The 23,705-nt window shown below is 45.3% G+C and overlaps 1 protein-coding gene across 1 annotated transcript in view; it reads left to right on the top strand.

The window, feature by feature from the left end:
• Positions 1-42: 42 nt before the first annotated feature.
• Positions 43-23,705, top strand: part of LOC111180067 (glutathione S-transferase Mu 1) — an 81,768-nt gene continuing 58,105 nt past the window's right edge. Inside the window, exon 1 of the mRNA XM_022584133.3 lies at positions 43-23,705. This exon is cut by the window's right edge and continues 25,744 nt beyond it. The gene's annotated coding sequence lies outside the window, so the exon portion shown is untranslated.

Here is a 23,705-nt window from a genome sequence, read left to right as displayed (position 1 = left end):
TGGATGGAGATACAGAAAATTCTGAGGGGAGTGACTGGGCTTGAGTGAGTGTGTTTATGCATGTGGAAACTGACAAAGGCAGCGGGGTGGGAGGAGAGGCCCACTGGGGACCTGTCTGCTGCCCCTAGGCCCTTGTCCAGCCTGCCCCCTCTGAAATGGACACTTGGCCCCAGGTCTCGGGCACATCTCTGTCACATCAGTTTGGGGAGTAGCATCCCCTTTCCACCTTCTACTTCCTCCTCACCTCCAGCCTCTTAGGACACCCTAGTAGATGTGGGAATGTGAGATTACAAGCAAGCCTGAGGCCAGTGGTTCTGAAACTCTGGGGACATCAGGCCCTTCTGGGGAGCTTGTTTAAAACGCTGTTTCCAGGTCCTACCCTCTGCGATTCTGATTCAGTAGGTGGGAGGCGTAGCGCAGAAATCTGCAAGCTCCCGGCAGATTCTCTTGCAAAGGGTTGGAGCAAGCGTGTGCCTTCTGAATCCAGACCTAACCAGCTTGGCTTCAGTCCCATGTTTAATTCATGATTTTTGGAGCACCTCCTTGGGCACAGAGGTTGCTGGACTCTGTTGCCCGTGTAAGGAGGAGAGTAGAATGTGCCCTGTGCCGTGCAGGGTCTTGGGTTGGCGATGGAGAAGCTGTTTGCTGCTGCTGCTGCTGCTGAGTGGGGAGAAAGACGGCTGGTCGCTTCAGACACAATTAGCCCTAGAACAGTGTGAGCCTGCCTAACTGAGGGCCTGGAGAGGGACCAGGAGGCTGGCTGCCTCCCCACTCCTGGGCAGCTCGCTCTGCTCCAGCCCCGCCTCTCTTCCTGCATCTGCATCTTGCCTAGCCCTCTGGGCAGAAGCTCCCCCGATGCCACTGCCTCCTGAGGGCTACTGGCCAGGCGCACTCCTGGCCAAGGCCCAGGGTCCTTCTGTCTTCAGAAGGCATCTCTAGCCAATTTGTTCTAGCCGTTTACACAACGTAGAGCAGAACGTTAGAGCTGGATGCTGAGCAAGAGATTGTACAAGTCTGGCTGGTTTCTGGTTGGGGAAACAGGCCCAGGAGATGCAACTGGCTGGTGGCGGAATCTGGGCTGGAGCCAGGGGAGCTTGGGGTCCAGGGCTCCCCACCTCACGCTGGGCCTGCATCTGCCCAAGGGAGGATGCTTTAACAGGCTGAAGGGAACTTACTTTTCAAGGAGGTGAATGTATTTAATAGTAAAAAAACATGTCGTGTCTTCATCTGTAAGACAAGGAAGGAGGATTAGAAGATCTTTCTAGAAGGCAAGAATTACCTGTCTCATTGGCTAGCACTTAGGACAGCCAAGACTCCGTATTTTCTCATTGAACTTGTCATATAATAGAATCCTTCATTCCATTTTCTCGTCCCTTGTACATTCTTCTCAGTGTTCTGAGGCCTAGCTGTAAGAATATTACCAATTTAAAAAGTTTCTTAACAGCCTCCCCACTGTTTTTTTTTAAACAACTTGCTTCTAGATATTTTGTCTCTCAGAAATTTCTCTTTTAAACGTTTATTGAGAGCAAATAATTTTAAAACAGACCTTAGTACTTTTTCCTAACTGAAAAGAGTAATTTTCATTTAAAAAGTTTGGAAAATATAGAAAAAATGGGAAGAGGAAAAAAGCCCACTCATAATCTACCAGTTTCAACAAATATTTGATCAACTTCTGTCTGAGATACATTTATATGTTTAAAATATATTTTATATATTTACATATTCCTTTCAGTTCTTTTTAAAAAGGCATTTTAAGTTGAGATCATACATGTATAATTTTGTATTTAAAAAATATTATAATGTCCTTCCACATTTCATTAATATTTTTACATTCTTTATAAATTTTAATCACTGTACACTGCCCCATGATGAGCCTCACCATAATGGCTCTTCTTTGTTAAGAATAACTATGGCCTAATGTCGTGGCTACCAGTGTCTGCTTTGGCTCCAGACCACTGGGGTTTGAATTTTGGCTTCACTGCTTACTGGCTGTGTGACCTTGGGCAAGTTACTTCCCCTCTCTGTGCCTCCAGGTCCTCACCAATTTCATAGGGATAATAATAGCACTTTTCTCATGGGTTGATTTTGGATTCACTGAGTCTCGATATAAAGCACTAAGTGCTCAAAAAATATTAAATATTATTATCGTTGCATATAGGGCTTTACAGATTATTCCTAATCTAGATGACCATGAATGAAATGACCAGGTCCAAGATATCTATCTTATTGCTTCTTGATAGAATGAATCAAAGTGTGTCAACTGAAGTTAAAGTCCTTTCCCTGCCTTCTGTCTCACCCACTCCAGTGCAGTCCTTCTACCTCCTTCCCTTTCTTGGAATTATGTCATGCCCCTCCTCGTGGCCTGCTTGGGAGGTGTGTGTGGAAGTCTTTGTGAAGAGGTTGCATCTTCCCTCCTCTCCCTCTTTCCTCGATGGTCGGGATCCAGGGCTTCTGCCTCTTGTGTGGAGAAGTGAGTGGAGTGGATGGCAGAGGGAATTCAAAAAACTGGTCTGCTCTGAAGGGCCCCAGACAGAGTGCAATAAAACAGGCAAATCAACTTGTCTCGGCCAGTCTGCTTTGAATGGGCCCGGCCCTGAGTGACGTCTACACTGGGGGACTGTCCCTTGTCAGTCAAAAAATGCTGTGGCTGGGCGGGCTGTGCCAGGCCACATCACACCCTGCCCTGCTTCACCTCCTGGTGCCCCTTCCTGGGGGACTTGAGGGGAGCAGAGGGGCAATTGGCTGTGCCCCCAGATGGAAGGGGCTGGTAAGGCTTGGTTAGGATGACAGTGATCCTGATTTCCAAACCTTACGTGAGAACGTTCGCCCCATCAAAGCATTGCCTCATTCGTAAATGTATGTATATGGAACTCCAATAAAGATTTAAGCATTAAATCACGTTTAATCCAACATTTGGCAAATCATTTTGTTTTCAAAATGAGAATAAAATTACCCAAATAAGAATGCCCTGGACCATCCGGGGTTGGGTGCTCTGGCAGCTGGACCTGCAGGGGCAGGCTGCATGTCTGGAGATGGAGAGGAGCCAGTGTGCTGGCTTCGCGAGCAATCCCGTCCTATCCAGGGGCCAGGGTGGACTTCTAAAGGCCCAGGAAATGCTGGAGACTTGAAAGAAAAACTTTGGGGGCTGAAAAATACGAAAAAGCGTCAAAATTGCTAAATGTTTAATGCCTTCAGAAAGTAACATGTCAACTTTAATATTTGTTAAGTCTGGTATCCATACAAATGTCACTATATTTGAAAACAAATTGTAGGTTGGATTTTTGTCATGAGTTCCAGAATATGCAGGAATGATTGAAGAGAAATCATAGCCAGAAGTAAATTGAAAGAGTTACTCAGAGTCTAGTAATTTCAAAAGCAAATTCATAAAAATCCTTTTACATTTCAAGCAGAGTTATATTTAATGAGGAATGTGGGTGCAGTTTTAATGTTTGTGGCGATGAGGGTGGGGCCTCCGAGAGTCTGATGCAGGGTCTGGAAAGGGCTGAAAGCGCCCTGCCCTGCAGTCCTGCTCTGGGCGGGGATCAGCTCAGCTCTGGACTAGCCTGGCCCCTTTGCCCTCCTGCCTCCCTAATGAGTCTAGGCAGATGCAGGGCCCCTATTACCGCCACAGGCATCTTCTCTAGGTCTGTGCAGGACCACGTGTGACGGGAGTTTGTCTCCGTTTTGCAGATGAGGGACTGACTTGGATTTGAAACCTGAGTGTTCCACCTATTAGCTGGGCAAGTCCCCCCTCCTCCCTGACTTTCTGGGTTTGGGGGTGACAACCCATTCTCAGCCTGTGTTTTCCATGTGGGGTAAATACCTCCCGGGCACCTGGCACTGGGCTGAGCACTTTACAAGTGTGAGTGCATTTCATGTGCCTAAGGACTCTGCATGCTAGCTCTCATCATGATGCTCTGCCTTAGAGAGAAAATTGAGGGTCAGGGAGGTTAAGTAACTTATCCAAGGTGACCCCCCTGGCAAATGGAAGAGCTGGGATTTGAAGCTAGAACTGTCTAGCTGCAAAGTCCTTGTTCCTCCTACTCTATGACGGTCCCTGGGGCGGGAGTGGGGGGGCCTGTGAGTGCTGCATGTCTGGTGGGAGTGGGTCTCTGTAGAATTGGGTGCTCAGGGAAGGGACAGTGCCTGGTTCTGGTGAGCAGATGGACCAGCAGAGGCAAGGCTGGAGGCACAAAGGCTGTGGAGGAGGCTCCTGTAGCATCCCAGGTGCGAGTGGGAGTGGAGAGCTTTTGTGGGGAGGCAGTTAAGACCAGTGGTGAAGAAAGGGGTGGCAAATAAAAGAGAAAGGGGTGGCAGAACTGGCCTCAGTGGCTGGCACAGCTTGGTCAAAGACTGAGTATGTGAATGCCCTGAGGCAGGTGTGTACTCCAGTTGGCCACAAGCCCCATCCCTCCCTGATGCCTTTCACCTGGCCCAATCCACACACTGCCATGGAGGTATCTGACTTTGTGATCCCTGGGTTAAATCACTGTTTCGCGGTACAGCTCTTTCACTTTATTAGCTGTGATCTTGGGCGAATTGTATGAACTCTGAGCTTCAGTTCTCTTATCTATAAGATGGAGACACCAAGGTCTCCTGCACTGGCTGTTGTGGACATTAAATACCATATATAAAGCTCTTAGCAGAGTGATCAGCACACAGAAAACCCTTGGTGCTCATGTGAAACTTATGAAACCTTAATGCCCTTTTTGCTTCCTGTCTCTATCTCCCCATCCACCCCTCCTTCTCCCCAGCAGACCATGGAGTCCGATTCCTGCTGCTGCTTTTTGCTCACATCCCAGAGGCAGCAAAGACATTTACTGGGCGAGAGGCACGTGCTGGGGCAGAAGTGGGGGGAGGAGAGCAGCAGAGAGGAGACCCCTTGGTTGTACTCACTGAGGGCCTCGGTGGGTGAGCATCTTAGCAGAGGTCGAGATGGAGATGGTGTTCAAAAGCTGCAGAGGGAGGCAACCCTGCAGGCCTGATCCTCTGTCTGTCACGGTGTCCGGAGATGACCAGTGCACAGGACCCGACTCCCTCTGACCGAGGTCACAGGAGACATGCAAGTCTCACAGCAGAACAGGCAAGTTACTCACCAACTTATGAGAGGGAATCAAAACACCAAGCAGAGGGTTTTCTCAAAAGTCAATCAGCAGTGGCTTGGTGAGTGGTGAGATGCAACCAGGGTTTTGAACAGCCTCTGTTGGCCCTGTGGCTCCTTCTCCTCTGCATCCATGTGTCCCTGAGCAGAGCCATTCTAACTCATAGAGTGCCTTTGTGTATTTAGAAAAAGATGCCCCTTCTCTGAGGAGACGGGCCTCATGCTGGGGAGCACAGCTTGGTGAGCAGAGAATAGGCTGGCTTTTGGTCCCTGATCACCCAGGGGCTCTTGTCAGTGGATACCCTGTTGGATGTAGGTAGCAGACTGGCCCTGGGGCCTCTGGGCACCTGCAGCCTGAGGGTGTGTGTGCAGCCACGTTGTCACTGATGCCACTGGCTCTCGCATCTGCTCTTGGAGGATGTCACCCAGCCAGGTCTGGGAGTTCCTGGCAGCATCCTACATGAGCTTATGAGTCAGATGAAGCTGCAGTCACCTCTGGTCCATCCCTGTCCTGTAGCTGAATAAGGCTCAGTGGCCACAGAACTGCCCCAGTGCCTCAGTGCTGCTGTTGGGGTGCACGTGTTCATACCATGGTGTCCCCAGGACAGTCTGCCTCGGGCGCTGGAGACCCCACTGTGAAGAATCGGGCGCATGGCTCTCTCCCGCCCTCTCTGCCACATCCCGTCCCTGTGCATCTGGGGCCTTGCAGGGCTGCTTGAACACCTGGGTCATGCGCAAACCCAGGACTGATGTTCACCCGCGTTATCACCTTTGTGGCAGGATAGGAAAAGGTGGCCCCTTTGGGCAGACGTGGCCGTGACAGCTCACAGAACTGATGGCATTTTTGGGTAGAGAAAAGGGTGTTCTCCCCCACCCCAGGTAATCACAGGCAGCCATGCCAGGGTGAGTTCCTTGGTGAGCAGAGAGTAGACTGGATTTCAGCTTCCCCTTGCCCAGCCGCAACCCGGGACTGGTAGCCCTATGCAGTTTCCAACATGTCCACACGGTGGCGGTACTGAGATCCTTGTGAGAACCCCACGGGCTTCTGCCCGCAGCTCCTGGCTCTGAGGCTAGGCTGGGACACCCTCTCCAGGCACCCATGCCACTGACTCATGCAGTGGGCACCTGTGGGGCCCCGCCCCACTAGCCCAGTAGGCAGACTGGCTCACGTACGAATCCTCCCAGTGAGATGTGGCTTAGGCTAAGCCAGGAGTCCCCCCAGGAGTAGAGCTGCCCAGGGGTCAGCTGATGTGGATACCTTTTGTCCCGGACAAGGATTCTAATCCTTTTTTTCTTTTTTAAAGATTTTTTTTTTTTGATGTGGACCATTTTTAAAGTCTTTATTGAATTTGTTACAATATTGCTTCTGTTTAATGTTTTGGTTTTTTGGCCACAAGTCATGTGGGACCTTAGCTCCCCAGTCAGGGATCAAACCCGCACCCCCTGCATTGGAAGGTGAAGTCCCAACCACTGGACCTCCAGGGAAGTCCCAGGATTCTAATCCTTTTGCTGTGCTGTTCTAGACCCCGCTCTACCCCTTTCTCTCGTTACCACATTCTTCTTTCAGCTCTGTGGGCCACATGTGGGTAGGCCCCCTCTCCTTCTACACTCAGCAGGTCCTGACTGGGTTTCCCGGCTGCCCCTGCTGCTCATCTGGAGCGCCTCTTAGTTTGTTGTTTTTTTTTTGCGGTACGCGGGCCTCTCAGTGTTGTGGCCTCTCCCGTTGCGGAGCACAGGCTCCGGACGCGCAGGCTCAGCGGCCATGGCTCACGGGCCCAGCCGCTCCGCGGCATGTGGGATCCTCCCGGACCGCGGCACAAACCCGTGTCCCCTGCCTTGGCAGGCAGACTCTCAACCACTGTGCCGCCAGGGAAGCCCGCCTCTTAGTTTTAAGACGATTTCTGCAGGAGTTCATTTTATCTCCTCTGAGTGGATTCTCCTGTAACCTTCAGAGCTTGAGGAAGGCCTATTTGTCCCTGCCATGTACTAGCCGCACCCCAGTCCTAGTCGAGGAGACAAGGTTTCTTGCTAAGAGTGCTGGCAGAGGTCCATTTGGGCTGTGGTGGTCAGTGGGGAGGAAGCTCTGGGCTCCAAGGAGGAGGTGGGCTTTGATCGGGCTCGGCAAGGATGGAGAGAACCTTCATGGAGGAGGGGGAGGGAGGAAGACATCCTGGGGCTGCTTGGGGGCATCTCCCCCTCATCTCTGGTGTGGGGTCAGTGTCCTGAAGGCCACAGGGGCAGTGCCTCGCTGGGGTGGGACCTGGAGGGGTGTCCTTGCCTCTTGGAGACAGGCTGAGTCAGCTGGCATGGGAGGCTTGTTCAGTACTTTGCTCCCCATGGGGGCCCAGCATATAGCTCTGGCAGGGAGTTTGGGGGCCTGAATTCATCCATCAAGGATAATGATAACAATCGCTAACATTTATTAAGCACTTTCCATATGCCACACACTGTTTTAGGAACTTTACATGTATGACCTAATTTATGTTCAAATCGGCCGTATGAAATAGGCACTATTATTATTGCCATTTACAGAGGAAAAAAGCACAGAGCAGTTAAGTGACATTCCCAGGGTCACACAGATAGCAAGCGGTGGACCCAGGATGCCAGCCCAGGAGGTCTGTCTCTACCTGTTGTGCCCCACTGCCTTCTTCCTTTGGGTTCTGTGGTTGAGGTGGCCAAGGAGCCCATGATGGCTAAGCAGGGTGGAGGCTGGTCCCACAGATTGTAAGCGAAGGCCTCACCAGCCCCTCTCAGTGAATTTCCACATGTAGGCTGTGGTTACAGCCCTACCCTCGGGGATGGCAGCCTGGGCCCTGCCCTGTCTCTGTGACCCCAAGTTAGAATCAACTCTTTGTCCCCACTTTCTGTTTCACACCTGTCAAGCCAAAGCGCCACCCCCTGGACTCCCTGTGAATGCCCCACCTACACCTATATACCTCTTCTGGCCCTTAGGGTCTTCCTTTGATCTCCTTACTACCTTCTGGCTCCTGAGCAGAATTATTTTTCTCCTTGGAACTACTTACCACTTATATGGCTATGACATATATAGTCCTAAGTGCAACCCTTATCCAAGACCTGGAGAAAACAGAATGCCTTCTACCTGCCTCTACCCTGAGTCAAAGAGAAGTTACTATCATCACTTACCTGAAAACTGGGCGTCAGGAAAGGATGGCCTTTTCAATAACTGGATGTGCATATGGAAACAATGCCAACAACTCCAGCCTCACACTAAATACAGAAGTCAATTTCACAGGTCTTGAAGATCATCAAGGAACATCTTGATGACCCTGGAGTGCCAAGATTTCTTAAACAGGAGACAAAAGCACTAATCATGAAGGAAAAAAAATGATAAATGAGATTTATATTAAGATAAAGAAATTCTGTTTATCAAAAGCCACAGGATGAGAGCAGAAAATAAAGGGCTTGCATCCAGAATAAAGTGTTCCTACAAAGCAATAAGAAAAAGACAACACTAGAAAATAAACAGAGGTCTTGGTCAGGCATTTCACAGAAGAGGACATCTAAATGACCAGTAGGGCTTCCCTGGTGGCGCAGTGGTTGGGAGTCCGCCTGCCGATGCAGGGGACAAGGGTTCGTGCCCCGTTCCGGGAAGATCCCACGTGCCGCGCAGCGGCTGGGCCCGTGAGCCATGGCCGCTGAGCCTGCGCGTCCAGAGCCTGTGCTCCACAACGGGAGAGGCCACAACAGTGAGAGGCCCGCGTACCGCAAATAAATAAATAAATGACCGATAAACACACAAAGAGGTGTTCATCTTCATTTGCCATCAGGGAAATCTACACTGAGGCCTCAAACTGCCACTACCAGACACCTGCCAAACTGACCAAAAGGAAAAAGCTTGATGACACCAAGTGCTGATGAGGATGTGGAGCCACTGGAGCTCTCACGTGTTATTGGTGGGAGTGTCAATGGGTGCAACTACAGAAAACTGTTTGGTAGTATCTGGCAAAGCAGAACATAGGCACGCCCTGTGGCTGGGAACCCCACTCCGAGGTAGAATGTCATAGCAGCACCATCCAGGTAGCTCAGCAAGGAGTCTGTTCGGTGCTGGTCAGCTGTGGAATAAATAAATGTATATGGCAGACTCACACAAAGGAATGCTAGACAGTGAGGAAAATGAACAAAACACAGTCATACACAAACATGGAGGAACGTCACACGAGCAGAGCTGCTGGAAGAAGCCAGACACAAGAGCACAGTATGTGCTATGTGATTCCATTTACGTAAACCTCAAACCAAGCCAAACTACTCTATGGCATTAAAAGTCAGACTAGGGCTTCCCCGGTGGCGCAGTGGTTGAGAGTCCGCCTGCCGATGCAGGGGACACGGGTTCGTGCCCTGGTCCGGGAAGATCCCACATGCCGCGGAGCGGCTGGGCCCGTGAGCCATGGCCGCTGAGCCTGCGCGTCCGGAGCCTGTGCTCCGCAATGGGAGAGGCCACAACGGTGAGAGGCCTGCGTACCGAAAAAAAAAAAAAAAAAAAGTCAGACTAGTGGTAACCCTTGGGGGTAGTACAGACTTTTAGGGCTGTTTGGGGGTGTTAATAATGTCCTATTTTTATCTGGGTGCCGGTTATCCAGAGTGCGGATTTTGTGAAAATACATCAAACTGTGCACTTGTAATTGTGTACTTTTCCTATATGTATTTAATATGCCAGTAAGATGTTAAAAGCCAAAATCATGGTTAAGGGTGGGGCTAACCCACAGACCTGCCCTGGGCCCTGGGAACCCTGGCGATCCGAGTCAGGGCATTCTCATGCACAGGACCAGGTAGAGACTGCAAAGGAGACTCGGGCTCTGTGGTCAGGTCCCTGGTATTAAGGTGGGAGGCGCAATGATGGCCCTTCACCAGAGGAGATTTGCCTCCACCTGGGGCTCACCTTGATGCAGGGGATAAAGGAGATTTGGAGGCCTCTTGCAGAGTCGGGGTTGGGTTTGGCATGGGTGCCTAGAGGGGAGGCAGTGTGGGCCAGTAGAGAGTGACAAACCGGCATAAATCTGTTTTCCTGCTTCCAAGCTTCAGGCTTACTGTTTGCCAGCCTTTCCTACCCTATCTGCACAGAGCCATGCTATTATTTTCTTAAAATTGATTTTAAATGAATTCACTTAAAAAATCAGTCTCAGTGCAACTTCCCAACCACTATGATGGCTATAATTAGAAGGAAGAAAAAGGAAGGAAGGAAGGAGGAAGGAGGGAAGGAAGGAAGGAGGAAGGAAGGAGGAAGGAGGAAGGAGGGAAGGAAGGAAGGAAACAAGGAGAGATTGAAACCCTCATATATTGCTGGTGGGAATGTAAAATGGTGCAGCCACTGTGGGAAACAGTTTGGTGGTTACTCAAAAAGTGAATCATAGAATTGCCATCAGACCCAGCAATTCCACTCCTAGGTACATACCCAAAAGAATTGAAAACTGGTGTTTAAATAAGTACATGAACATATATATTCAAAGCAGCACTATTCACAATAACCTAAAGGTAAAAATAGCCCAGAGGTCCATCAACAGATGAAGGGATAAACGACAGTATAGCCATGCAATGGAATATCCATGCAATGGAATATTATCCAGTCATAAAAAGGAATGGAGTACTGATCCATGCAACAACATGGATGAACCTTGAAAACATTACGCTAATGAAAGCAGGCAGATACAATAGGTCATATACTGTATGACTCCATCTATATGAAATATCCAGAACAGGCGAATCCATAGAGACAAGAAAGCAGATTGGTTGCTCCTGGGGCTGAGGAAGGAGAATAACGGGGAGCAGTTGCTTAAGAGGTACGGGACTTCCTTTTGGGGAGATAAAAACCTTTGGAACTAGGTAGACGTGGTGGTTACACAACATTGTAAATGTACTTATTGCCACTGAATTGCTCACCTTAAAACGTTTAATTTTATGTTAGGTGAATTTCACCTCAATATAAAACGAATGTGAGAAGAAACAACCAGCCTCGGTTTCCTTACTGGTAAAAAGAGGCTAATAATACTACTTACTTCATGGGAGGTGGTAAGGAATAAAACAGTGTGTGCAGAGTGGCTCGACTGCAGCTCGTCAATAAAAGGTGGCCATTGTTCTCTGAATGCCACTTCCTAGGGTTGCAACAGGGAAGACCCAGGCTCCCTGCTGGCCCCTGGGGGCTGTGGCTTACATCCCTGGGCAAAACCCCCAAGAGCTCTAGCTGCAAGGTGGCACGTAATGGGCTGTCGCTCTCATGTGGACAAAGGTGTGTCCCTTGCAGGAGTAGTGGCACTGCTGGGGAGCAGGCAGGGTTCTGTGGGAGGCCTGGAGAGGCTGAAGCTGGACATTCCCTGGGCAAGAGGGAAGGTGTGGCCTCTCTCCCTCCTGGGACCTGCACATATGGCCACCAGGGTCGCTGCTGGAGCTGTCCTCCCTGGGAATCGGGCTGGGACTCAGGCCTTACAGAATACCAATCACTTAAACTTGCAAACCTCCTGGTAACCATGAAGTCTACTAAGTGTGAGTTATGTCGGGGTTCACCAGTCTTCTCATGTTGCCGATGATGGGGTTCAGGGCAGGCTACGCCAAGATGTGCCCCTCTGGCATGTAGATTATTTTGAGCTGAAAACAAGCAAGGCCCAAAAGACTCAGGAAGAACCTTTGAAATTCCCTCTTACTGCCTAAAAGTATTTAGGATAGGAAGCCTGTCCCAGGAAGGAGCTAACTATAGTAAAGTATGAATTAGGTGTGCTAAACAGAGAGGAACCTAGCAAGGCCCTTTTGATCAGTCCTCTCTGGGTCCCATTGTTTTTGGCTGGCCCAGCAAACATTTGTTTACCAAACATTAATCTTTTTATCTTCCTGTGAATTACCTTACTTACTTTTTAAATTTAATTTTTTTTTAAACATCTTTATTGGAGTATAATTGCTTAACAATGGTGTGTTATTTTCTGCTTTATAACAAAGTGAATCAGTTATACATATACATATGTTCCCATATCTCTTCCCTCTTGCATCTCCCTCCCTCCCTATCCCACCCCTCTAGGTGGTCACAAAGCACCGAGCTGATCTCCCTGTGCTATGCGGCTGCTTCCCACAAGCTATCTATTTTACATTTGGTAGTGTATATATGTCCATGCCACTCTCTTACTTCATCCCAGCGTGACCTTCCCCTTCCCTGTGTCCTCAAGTCCATTCTCTACATCTGCGTCTTTATTCTTGTCCTGCCCCTAGGTTCTTCAGAATCTTTTTTTTTTTTTAAGATTCCATATATATGTGTTAACGTACAGTATTTGTTTTTCTCTTTCTGACTTACTTCACTCTGTATGACAGACTCTAGGTCCAGCCACCTCACTACAAATAACACAATTTCATTTCTTTTTATGGCTCAGTAATGTTCCATTGTATATATGTGTCACATCTTCTTTATCCATTCATCTGTTGATGGACAGTTAGGTTGCTTCCATGTCCTGGCTATTGTAAATAGAGCTGCAATGAACCTTTTGGTACATGACTCTTTTTGAATTATGGTTTTCTCAGGGTATATGCCCAGTAGTGGGATTGCTGGGTTGTATGGTAGTTCTATTTTTAGATTTTTAAGGAAACTCCATACTGTTCTCCATAGTGGCTGTATCAATTTACATTCCTACCAACAGGGCAAGAGGGTTCCCTTTACTCCACACCCTCTCCAGCATTTATTGTTTCTAGATTTTTTGATGATGGCCATTCTGACTGGTGTGAGGTGATGCCTCATTGTACTTTTGATTTGCATTTCTCTAATGATTAGTGAGGTTGAGCATCCTCTCATGTGTTTGTTGGCAATCTGTATATCTTCTTTGGGGAAATGTCTATTTAGGTCTTCTGCCCATTTTTGGATTGGGTTGTTTGTTTTTTTGATATTGAGCTGCGTGCGTTGCTTGTATATTTTGGAGATTGATCCTTTTGCAGTTGCTTCGTTTGCAAATATTTTCTCCCATTCTGAGGGTTGTCTTTTCGTCTTGTTTATGGTTTACTTTGCTGTGCAAAAGCTTTTAAGTTTCATTAGGTCCAGTTGTTTATTTTGTTTTTATTTACATTTCTCTAGGAGGTGGGTCCAAAAGGATCTTGCTGTGATTTATGTCATAGAGTGTTCTGCATATGTTTTCCTCTAAGAGTTTTATAGTGTCTGGCCTTACATTTGGGTCTTTAATCCATTTTGAGTTTATTTTTCTGTGTGGTGTTAGGGAGTGTTCTAATTTCATTCTTTTACATGTAGCTGTCCAGTTTTCCCAGCACCACTTATTGAAGAGGCTGTCTTTTCTCCATTGTATATTCTTGCCTCCTTTATCAAAAATAAGGGGACCATATGTGCATGGGTTTATCTCTGGGCTTTCTATCCTGTTCCATTGATCTATCTTTCTGTTTTTGTGCCAGTACCATACTGTCTTGATTACTGTAGCTTTGTAGTATAGTCTGAAGTCAGGGAGCCTGACTCTTCCAGCTCCGTTTTTCGTTCTCAAGATTGCTTTGGCTATTCGGGGTCTTTTGTGTTTCCATACAAATTGTGCAATTTTTTGTTCTAGTTCTGTGAAAAATGCAAGTGGTAGTTCGACAGGGATTGTATTGAATCTGTAGATTGCTTTGGATAGTAGAGTCATTTTCACAATGTTGATTCTTCCAATCCAAGAACATGGTATATCTCTCCATCTATTTATGTCATCTTTAATTTCTTTCATCAGCGTCTTATAATTTTCTGCATACAGGTCTTTTGTCTCCTTAGGTAGGTTTATTCCTAGATATTTTATTCTTTTTGTTGCAATGGTAAATGGAAGTGTTTTCTTAATTTCACTTTCAGATTTTTCATCATTAGTGTATAGGAATGCAAGAGATTTCTGTGCATTAATTTTGTATCCTGCTACTTTACCAAATTAATTGATTAGCTCTAGTAGTTTTCTGGTAGCATCTTTAGGATTCTCTACGTATACTATCATGTCATCTGCAAACAGTGACAGCTTTACTTCTTCTTTTCTGGTTTGAATTCCTTTTATTTCTTTTTCTTCTCTGATTGCTGTGGCTAAAACTTCCAAAACTATGTTGAATAATAGTGGTGAGAGTGGGCAACCTTGTCTTGGTCCTGATCTTAGAGGAAATGGTTTCAATTTTTCACCATTGAGGATGATGTTGGCTGTGGGTTTGTCATATATGGCCTTTATTATGTTGAGGTAAGTTCCCTCTATGCCTACTTTCTGGAGAGTTTTTATCATAAATGGGTGTTGAATTTTGTTGAAAGCTCTTTCTACATCTATTGAGATGATCATATGGTTTTTCTCCTTCAATTTGTTAATATGGTTTATCACACTGATTGATTTGCATATATTGAAGAATCCTTGCATTCCTGGGATAAACTTGATCATGGTGTATGATCCTTTTAATGTGCTGTTGGATTCTGTTTGCTAGTATTTTGTTGAGGATTTTTGCAAATATGTTCAACAGTGATATTGGCCTGTAGTTTTCTTTCTCTGTGACATCTTTGTCTGGTTTTGGTATCAGGGTGATTGTGGCCTCATAGAATGAGTTTGGAAGTATGCTTCCCTTTGCTATATTTTGGAAGAGTGTAAGAAGCATAGGTGTTAGCTCTTCTCTAAATGTTTGATAGAATTCGCCTGTGAAGCCATCTGGTCCTGGGCTTTTGTTTGTTGGAAGATTTTTAATTACAGTCTCAATTTCAGTGCTTGTAATTGGTCTGTTTATATTTTCTACTTCTTCCTGGTTCAGTCTTGGAGGGTTGTACTTTTCAAAGAATTTGTCCATTTCTTCCAGGTTGTCCATTTTATTGGCATATAGTTGCTTGTAGTAATCCCTCATGATCCTTTGTATTTCTGCAGTGTCAGTTGTCTCTTCTCCTTTTTCATTTCTAATTCTATTGAATTGAGTCTTCTCCCTCTTTTTCTTGATGAGTCTGGCTAATGGTTTATCAATTTTGTTTATCTTCTCAAAGAACAAGCTTTTAGTTTTACTGATCTTTGCTATTTTTTCCTTCATTTCTTTTTCATTTATTTCTGATCTGATCTTTATGATTTCTTTCCTTCTGCTAACTTTGGGGTTTTTTTTTCTTCTTTTTCTTTTGTTCTTCTTTCGTCAAATTGCTTTATGTGTAAGGTTAGGTTGTTTATTTGAGATGTTTCTTGTTTCTTGAGGTAGGGTTGTATTGCTATAAACTCCCCTCTTAGAACTGCTTTTGCTGTATCCCATAGGTTTTGGGTCATTGTGTTTTCATTGTCATTTGTTTCTAAGTTTTGTTTTGTTTTGTTTTGTTTTTGCGGTACGCGGGGTTCTCACCGTTGTGGCCTCTCCCGTCGCGGAGCACAGGCTCCGGACGCGCAGGCTCAGCGGCCACAGCTCACGGGTGCAGCTGCTCTGCGGCATGTGGTATCTTCCCAGACCGGGGCACGAACCCGTGTCCCCTGCATCGGCAGGCGGACTCTCAACCTCTGCGCCACCAGGGAAGCCCTCTAGGTATTTTTTGATTTCCTCTTTGATTTCTTCAGTGATTTCTTGGTTATTTAGTAGTGTATTTTTTAGCCTCTGTGTGTTTGTATTTTTTACAGATTTTTCCTGTAATTGATATCCAGTCTCATAGCGTTGTGGTCAGAAAAGATATCTGATACGATTTCAATTTTCTTAAATTTACCGAGGCTTGATTTGTGACCCAAGATATGATCTATCCTGGAGAATGTTCCATGAGCACTTGAGAAGAAAGTGTATTCTGTTGTTTTTGGATGGAATGTCCTATAAATATCAATTAAGTCCATCTTGTTTAATGTATCATTTAAAGCTTGTGTTTCCTTATTTATTTTCATTTTGGATGATCTGTCCATTGGTGAAAGTGGGGTGTTAAAGTGCCCTACTATGATTGTGTTACTGTCGATTTCCCCTTTAATGGCTGTTAGCATTTGCCTTATGTATTGAGGTGCTCCTACGTTGGGTGCATAAATATTTACAATTGTTATATCTTCTTCTTGGATTTGTCTCTTGATCAGTATGTAGTGTCCTTCTTTGTTTCTTGTAATAGTCTTTATTTTAAAATCTATTTTGTTTGATATGAGAATTGCTACTCCAGCTTTCTTTTGATTTCCATTTGCATGGAATATCTTTTTCCATCCCCTCACTTTCAGTCTGTATGTGTCCCTAGGTCTGAAGTGGGTCTGTTGTCGACAGCATATATATGGGTCTTGTTTTTGTATCCATTCAGCCAGTCTACGTCTTTTGGTTGGCGCATTCAATCCATTTACATTTAAGGTAATTATCAATATGTATGTTCCTATTACCATTTTCTCAATTGTTTTGGGTTTGTTATAGTAGGTCTTTTCCTTCTCTTGTGTTTCCTGTCTAGAGAAGTTTCTTTAGCATTTGTTGTAAAGCTGGTTTGGTGGTGCTAAATTCTCTTAGCTTTTGCTTGTCTGTAAAGCTTTTACTTTCTCCATCAAATCTGAATGAGATCCTTGCTGGGTAAAGTCATCTTGGTTGTAGGTTTTTCCCTTTCATCACTTTAAGTATGCCCTGCCACTCCCTTCTGGCTTGCAGAGTTTCTGCTGGAAGATCAGCTGTTAATCTTATGGGGATTCCCCTTGTATGTTATTTATTGTTTTTCCCTTGCTGCTTTTAATATTTTTTCTCTGTTTTTTTTTTTTTTTTTTTTTTTGCATTACATGGGCCTCTCACAGTTGTGGCCTCTCGTTGTGGAGCTCTGGACGCGCAGGCTCAGCAGCCATGGCTCATGGGCCTAGCTGCTCCGTGGCATGTGGGATCCTCCTGGACTGGGGCACGAACCTGTGTCCCCTGCATCGTCAGGTGGACTCCCAACCACTGTGCCACCAGGGAAGCCCCTCTGTATTTAATTTCTGATAGTTTGATTAATATGTGTCTTGGCATGTTTCTCCTTGGATTTATCCTGTATGGGACTCTCTGCATTTCCTGGACTTGATTATTTCCTTTCCCATATTAGGGAAGTTTTCAACTATAATCTCTTCAAATATTTTCTCAGTCCCTTTCTTTTTCTCTTCTTCTGGGACCCCTATAATTCAAATGTTATTGCGTTTAATGTTGTCCCTGAGGTCTCTGAGACTGTCCTCAATTCTTTTCATTCTTTTTTTCTTTATTCTGCTCTACAGTAGTTATTTCCACTATTTTATCTTCCAGGTCACTTATCCGTCTTCTGCCTCAGTTATTTTGCTATTGATTCCTTCTAGAGAATTTTTAATTTCATTTATTGTGTTGTTCATCATTGTTTGTTTGCTCTTTAGTTCTTCTAGGTCCTTGTTAAACGTTTCTTGTATTTTCTCTGTTCTATTTCCAAGATTTTTGATCATGTTTAATATCATTTCTCTGAATTCTTTTCAGGTAGACTGCCTATTTCCTCTTCATTTGTTTGGTCTGGTGGGTTTTTTACCTTGCTCCTTCATCTGCTGTGTGTTTCTTTGTCTTCTCATTTTGCTTAACTCACTGTGTTTGGGGTCTCCTTTTTGCAGGCTGCAGGTTCATAGTTCCCGTTGTTTTTTGTGTCTGCCCCCAGTAGCTAAGGTTGGTTCAGTGGGTTGTGTAGGCTTCCTGGTGGAGGGGACTGGTGCTTGTGTTCTGGTGGATGAGGCTTGATCTTGTCTTTCCGGTGGGAAGGACCACGTCTGGTGGTGTGTTTTGGGGTGTCTGTGAAGTTATTATGATTTTAGGCAGCCTCTCTGCTGATGGGTGGGGTTGTGTTCCTGTCTTGCTAGTTGTTTGGCATAGGGTGTCCAGCACTGGAGCTTGCTGGTCGTTGAGTGGAGATGGGTCTTAGTGTTGAGATGGAAATCTCTGGGAGAGCTTTCGCCATTTGATATTACATGGAGCCGGGAGGTCTCTGGTGGACCAGTGTCCTGAACTTTGATCTCCCACTTCAGAGGCACAGGCCTGACACCCAGCTGGAGCACCAAGACCCTGTCAGTCACACTGCTCAGAAGAAAAGGGAGAAAAAAGATAGAAAGAAAGAGAGAGAGAGAGAGAGAAAGAAAGAATAAAATAAAATAAAGTTATTAAAATAAAAAATATTATGAAAAATTAAAAAGTCATAAAAACAAGAAAGAAGAGAGTAACCTAACCGAAAAACAAATCCACCAGTGATAACAAGTGCTAAAAACTATACTAAAAAAAAAAAAAACCAGAACAAAAACGGACAGACAGAACCCTAGGACAAATACACATTCACAAAAAGAGAAAAAGGAAAAAACAAAATCTATATCTATATCTATCTATCTATCTATATATATATAAGAAAGCAACCAAATCAATAAACAAATCTACCAATGATAATAAACTCTAAATACTAAACTAAGATGAACATAAAACCAGAAACAAATTAGATTCAGAAAGCAAACCCCAAGTCTACAGTTGCTCCCAAAGTCCACCTCCTCAATTTTGGGATGATTCGTTGTCTATTCAGGTATTCCACAGATGCAGGGTACATCAAGTTGATTGTGGAAATTTAATCCGCTGCTCCTGAGGCTGCTGGGAGAGATTTCCCTTTCTCTTCTTTGTTCTCACAGCTCCTGAGGCTCAGCTTTGGATTTGGCCCCGCCTTTGCGTGTAGGTCGCCTGAGGGAGCCTGTTCTTCGCTCAGACAGGACGGGGTTAAAGGAGCCGCTGATTCGGGGGCTCTGGCGCACTCAGGCTGGGGGGAGGGAGGGGCACTGCGTGCGGGGCGAGCCTGCGGCAGCAGAGGCCGATGTGACGTTGCTCCAGCCTGAGGCGCGCCGTGCGTTCTCCCGGGGAAGTTGTCCCTGGATCACGGGACCCTGGCAGTGGCGGGCTGCACAGGCTCCCCGGAAGGGGTGTGTGGATAGTGACCTGTGCTCGCACACAGGCTTTTTGGTGGCGGCAGCAGCAGCCTTAGCGTCTCATGCCCATCGCTGTGGTCTGAGCTTTTGGCGCGGCTTGCGCCCGTCTCTGGAGCTCCTTTAAGCAGCGCTCTTAATCCCCTCTCCTCGCGCACCAGGAAACAAACAGGGAAGAAAAAGTCTCTTGCCTCTTCGGCAGGTACAGACTTTCCCCCGGACTCCCTCCCGGCCAGCCGTGGCGCACTAGCCCCCTTCAGGCTGTGTTCACGCCGCCAACCCCAGTCCTGTCCCTGCGCTCCGACCGAAGCCCGAGCCTAAGTTCCCAGCCCCCGCCCGCCCCGGCAGGTGAGCAGACAAGCTCTCGGGCTGGTGAGTGCTGGTCGGCACCAATCCTCTGTGCGGGAATCTCTCCGCTTTGCCCCCCGCACCCCTGTTGCTGCACTCTCCTCCGTGTCTCTGAAGCTTACCCCCGCTCCGCCACCCGCAGTCTCCGCCCCCGAAGGGGCTTCCTAGTGTGTGGAAACCTTTCCTCCCTCAGGGCTCCCTCCCACTGTTGCAGGTCCTGTCCCTATTCTTTGTCTCTGTTTTTTCTTTTGCCCTACCCAGGTACGTGGGGAGTTTCTTGCCTTTGGGGAAGTTTGAGGTCTTCTGCCAGCGTTCAGTAGGTGTTCTGTAGGCGTTGTTCCACGTGTAGATGTATTTCGGATGTATCTGTGTGGAGGAAGGTGATCTCCATGTGTTACTCCTCCGCCATCTTGAAGGTCTCACCTTACTTAATTTTGAAGTCTCAAATTCCTACTGTATCCTTCTCTCTGGTCCAGTGTGTGTGTGTGTGTGTGTGTGTGTGTGTGTGTGTATTTCATCTTGCCTTGCTGTTTTTGAAATTCTTCATACTTATGTGGATTGCCTGTGTGCACATAATAAATTTGTTTTCTCCTGTTAATCTGCCTTATGCCAGCCAGAAGAACGAAGAGGGGGAGGGGAAAATCCCCCAGCCCCACACTGACCCATGGCCAGATGATCCCTCTAGGCTCCTCTCCTCTCCTTCTCTTGCCTACACCCTGAATAGAGTTGAGAGGTTGCTGTGTCTTCTACACCGAGCGGGGTGAGCTTGGAATGGAGGTCCGAGGCCCAGCCACCCCCAACTACCGCACTAATGGCCTTGCCCCTGCCTTCAACGCCGGGCTGATGCTGAGAGGCAGGCCGAGTGTGGGAGGGCTCAGACCCAGGGGCTGGTGGGTTGGAGTTGGTCTCCTTGCTGGTGGTTCAGGGATCTGGGGATCCGAGGTGTGTCTGACCCCTCCGTGTCACAAAGTCACAGCCTTTCCTTCTCTCCCAGCCACTTCTGCACGAGCCTGTGTCAACCTCTGCTTCATGTTTAATCGGGCAGTTCTCAGCCAGGCTGGAGTCGACCTGGCATCCCAGATTGCCCGCTGAGACCACAGCTCTCATTGCCCCTCCTCTAGGGGTGTCCCCAACTCCTGATGCTCTCTACCAAGGGCAGAACTCCCTGAACCAGACCACCATCACCACCATCGCTACTTAGAGGTTCCTGCTTCTCCCATCCCAGGTCAGACCTCCTGAATGCATACAAGGCCCAGTCCAGTCTTCTGGAGCCAAGCCTACAACCTGCTTTGTGCTCCTGCCAGACCAACTTGTTGCCACCATCGATTGAGAGAAAAACGCACAATGCACGAGTTGTGAGCGTAAGTTTTATTCAGGGTCTTACAACCTATAGCTCAGGAGACAGTTGCTCAATAGCTCTGAGTAAAATGCTCTGAAGAGGCAGGGAGAGAAGCCAGTTTGTACGTGATTTTTAGCTGGGGAATACGTGCAGTCAAGCATACATCTTGGTGAAAGATTACCGCCGGTCACAAAGGACAGATATCTCAAGTTAAGGATTTTAGTGCTTTACTGTGCACGGGAAGGTGCGAGAATCTGGGGTCATTAAAATTCTTCCTGTGACGTGCACCTAACTGTCTGCGGGCTGCTTGTCCGAAGCACAGAGCATCCTGTTATTGTCTTCGTTTCCTCCCTCTGAAGCACAGAGTGCCCTGTTGGTCAGCGACTGCAGTGGGTTAATGTTTGTAGAACTGGGTGATGAGCAATGCTCTCTGTTCTTTACTTACAGTTTCTCCCCTTTTGGTGATAAATTCAACGAAGATTTGGGAGGCATTTCATGACCAATATGTCCCACTGTGCTAGGAAGGCTCATTCCTAGGTCAAATGAGGATTTTGTTGACAGGCCACTCAATGTGTCATGACTGGAATGGGCCCTTCTAATGGTAGCTGTAAAAGTCTCTGGACCACTTGTCTGACTGTTATGGTCCAGGACATGATTCTGCCTTGTTGTTTCTTCCTATACCAAGCGTTACACTATTACAATCATTTTAATCTTACATTGCACTATATATTTGGTCAATAATTTCAGGTCACTTAGTCATCATTATCTTTGTCGGAGGCTCACTTACTCATTGGGAAATACAAGAAACAACAATCTTGTAAATAAGCCGAATACAATATAGCTAATAACAAGTAAAAATTTAAGTCAAGAACTCCCATTAGGTGCAGCCCAGTTTATCCCCGGTTACCTGACTCAGTCCGTTCTGTACCACGTGCTATCTTTAAGGGTAATGATATATTGGTATTGTTCATAAGGCACCCAGCCCACTTTTCTACTGTTACTAGGCTGATTATCGTTAGTATGATTTGACAGTTTCCAACATAAGGAAACCTTCAGCCCTATGTAACTAATTCTTGTTGATCTTGATCTTCTGTTAACAGTTTTAGGAAGCCATCAGTTTCTCCACTGGAGTTCTATAATTTCTAACCTAGTTCAGTGGTATGGTCTAAAAGTTATCAGAAACCTCTACTTGTCAAAACGTTCTTTCTATGAATTGCCTTGAAGATAAGGCCTTTTGTAAAAGCATCAGAGTAACACGATAACTGTCTGTAAATGACAAGACTTAAACTGGCACGGTTAAAGATCTGATCATGATGCAATTGACAAAGAAATTTGGTTCTTTCTGTGACATACAACATTTCAAGATAATAACTAGAATTGTGACTGATAGCATTATACCAGGGCATATGCAAATTTAGTATAATTTCTAGAGCATTTATATTAATAACACTTGTCCATACAATATAACCTAAGAGGGTTTATTATCACTGATTTGACAATGCTTATCACGTAATTTAATACACCAAATAAGCCTAATTAGTTTAATATCTTTCTTTGAAATTTTCAGAGCCCCTCTGAAATGTTCCAAAGTTAGCTAGGAGTCAAAAGGACTTCATTTAGAATTTGATTTTGGAAAGTTTGTCAAAGATATCAAAAGATTTTAAAACACTTGGCCAAATAGAGTCATAGGTCACTGGGAAACAATGCTTATTCACTTAACCAAAGTGACAATAAAGATTTCAAAGGCAAATACACAAAGTTTCAACAGATTACTTAAAAGGTAAAGAAACTTTACAATCTGTTATCAAAAGCAGATTGATATTCCAAGAAAACTTTGTCCTCTTAATAGAAAACCAATTTCTAGTTTTGTACCATCTTACTTTTAATATTAAAATTCATTCATTCAATTAAATTCATTCTAAACTTAGCCAGTTCTGACCATGCACAAAACTCTTTTCTCAGGGTTTCTTCCACAAACCTTTTACAACCTTCTTTGTTATCTTCAGATTTTGTTCTGTTTTCCCTTTCTCTCTCTTTCTCTTTTTAACCTTTCTTTAGGACAAAATTACTTTTTTCCCCTTAACAAAATGCATTTCCATTCCTTATACCTTTGTTTCCTTGCATACCAAGATGTTTTTCCTTATTAATTTTAGTAGTTTTAATCACACATATTAATTAGAATTCTTAACCTTTAAAAAACTTAATTTCTAGTGAAAACTAAGAAGCAATTATAAACTGTCTTTCACATTAGCAGTCTGTAGATTGGCAAACTTATGAACACATTCCACAGCCTCTAGAAACACACATTTCCTCACAGCATAATTTATTTCCTCAATGTGGCACAAGATGTGTGTCCGATAAACTCAAACATCTTTCTTTTTTTCTTTTTTTTCTCTAGTAAGAATACAAAAGTAGGTAAATTTAGACTTGCTTAGCAATTAATGCATAAGTATTTTATCTTATTTTGGAAATAATCTGGAGATTCAATGAATTCCCATAATTTAATGTAGGAAAACTCTAAAGTTTCAAGTTACTAAAAAGATCTGGAGAAACTGCTTTTAAGTAGACATACCATAAACATAATTATTCTTAAAAGTTTGCCTAAAAGCTCTAATCTCATTTACATTTAATTTACTTATGAAAAAATTCTCATACCAACTTAGTTTTCTTGCTGACAAATTTTGTTAAAGAGATAACATGAACATTTCATTTTTGGTAAACCTAGGTAGAATAAAAGTTTTACATTTAATGTTGATAACTCGACAGATAGGCCTATTTAATTAAACCAACCAACAAACTTGTTTTTATTTACTAAGGATTAATCCTAGGTCACGTGATCTTAAAAGAATTTGGGTTAGTTTCTATTACATTTAGAAATATTTAATTCTGACTTCCCTGGTAATCCAGTGGTTAAGACTCCACACTTCCACGGCAGGGGACATGGGTTTGATCCTTGGTCAGGGAAGTTCCACGAGCCACACGGTGTGGCCAAAAAAAAAAAAAAAAAATTAATTCATAAGCATTTACTTTTAAGCCAGTTAAATAGAGCTGCTTTACAAATTAATTTTGGCAATACTCTCCGGAGTTAGAAACATAT

The sequence above is a fragment of the Delphinapterus leucas genome, chromosome 1 (assembly GCF_059928025.1).
Source record: "Delphinapterus leucas isolate spDelLeu-1000000601 "Yukka" chromosome 1, BTC_Dleu_Yukka2, whole genome shotgun sequence".
NCBI lineage: Eukaryota > Metazoa > Chordata > Mammalia > Artiodactyla > Monodontidae > Delphinapterus > Delphinapterus leucas.
This window is presented reverse-complemented; position numbering and strand designations above follow the sequence as displayed.